Genomic DNA, 1,421 nt, shown 5'->3' with positions numbered 1-1,421 from the left:
GGGTTGGGCCTGGTTAGTACTTGGATGGGAGACCGCCTGGGAATACCAGGTGCTGTAAGCTTTTTGTCCACGAGGGTGTGCTCTTACACTATTTCATCAGCAACACTGCCTTGTAGTAAGCATTTAATGATGAATTGACTAAATGCAGCTTCCTGCTGCAAAATGCAGTCTGTTTATCAGACTCACTTTGACTATATATGTTGTACCAAGAGATTGTTTATCGTTTACGGCCATACCAGCCTGGGTACGCCTGATCTCGTCTGATCTCGGAAGCTAAGCAGGGTCGGGCCTGGTTAGTACTTTGATGGGAGAGACCGCCTGGGAATACCAGGTGCTGTAAGCTTTTTGTCCACGAGGGTGTGCTCTTACACTATTTCATCAGCAACACTGCCTTGTAGTAAGCATTTAATGATGAATTGACTAAATGCAGCTTCCTGCCTTTTTAATAGGATCAAAGTTCAGTGTCGTTGTCAGTTTAGCATCTGCCTTGTATTATAAAGACAAATATATATTGTTGCTGAATGCAGCTTGTGTGTGCTTTGTGCTCCCTTACCCTGGTTCACATGATGAAAAGAAATAAAGTTTGTATTTATCCAACTACCCTGTGCTATAAAGTGATGGCTACAGTGTTTGTAATTTCTTCTACTTTTTCAGTGACACAAAGTTCAAGCTGCATATCTAATTGGTGAAAATGCATGTCTGTTTATCAGACTCACTTTGACTATATATGTTGTACCAAGAGATTGTTTATCGTTTACGGCCATACCAGCCTGGGTACGCCCGATCTCGTCTGATCTCGGAAGCTAAGCAGGGTCGGGCCCTGGTTAGTACTTGGATGGGAGACCAGCCTGGGAATACCAGGTGCTGTAAGCTTTTTGTCCACGAGGGTGTGCTCTTACACTATTTCATCAGCAACACTGCCTTGTAGTAAGCATTTAATGATGAATTGACTAAATGCAGCTTCCTGCCTTTTTAATAGGATCAAAGTTCCGTGTGTTGTCAGTTAGCATCTGCCTTGTATTTATAAGACAAATAATAATATTGTTGCTGAATGCAGCTTGTGTGTGCTTTGTGCTCCCTTACCCTGTTCAAATGATGAAAAGAAATAAAGTTTGTATTTTATCCAACTACCTGTGCTATAAAGTGATGGCTACAGTGTTTGTAATTTCTTCTACTTTTTCAGTGACACAAAGTTCAAGCTGCTTATCTAATTGGTGAAAATGCAATGTCTGTTTATCAGACTCACTTTGACTATATATGTTGTACCAAGAGATTGTTTATCGTTTACGGCCATACCAGCCTGGGTACGCCCGATCTCGTCTGATCTCGGAAGCTAAGCAGGGTCTGGCCTGGTTAGTACTTGGATGGGAGACCGCCTGGGAATACCAGGTGCTGTAAGCTTTTTGTCCACGAGGGTGTGC

At 42.6% G+C, this 1,421-nt stretch overlaps 1 non-coding gene and 2 pseudogenes across 1 annotated transcript; all 3 read left to right on the top strand.

The window, feature by feature from the left end:
* Positions 1 to 222: 222 nt before the first annotated feature.
* On the top strand, positions 223 to 343 carry LOC115191233 (uncharacterized; annotated as a pseudogene).
* A 409-nt stretch (positions 344 to 752) lies between these two features.
* On the top strand, positions 753 to 873 carry LOC115191235 (uncharacterized; annotated as a pseudogene).
* Positions 874 to 1,282: 409 nt separating this feature from the next.
* LOC115191290 (5S ribosomal RNA) lies at positions 1,283 to 1,401 on the top strand. The gene has a single exon (XR_003877627.1). It is a non-coding gene; the product is annotated as a 5S ribosomal RNA (ribosomal RNA).
* Positions 1,402 to 1,421: the final 20 nt, after the last annotated feature.

The sequence above is a fragment of the Salmo trutta genome, unplaced genomic scaffold (genome assembly GCF_901001165.1).
Source record: "Salmo trutta unplaced genomic scaffold, fSalTru1.1, whole genome shotgun sequence".
In the NCBI taxonomy this organism is placed as follows: domain Eukaryota; kingdom Metazoa; phylum Chordata; class Actinopteri; order Salmoniformes; family Salmonidae; genus Salmo; species Salmo trutta.
The sequence above is the reverse complement of the archived record's forward strand: the minus strand, read 5'-3'. Positions and strand labels throughout refer to the sequence as shown.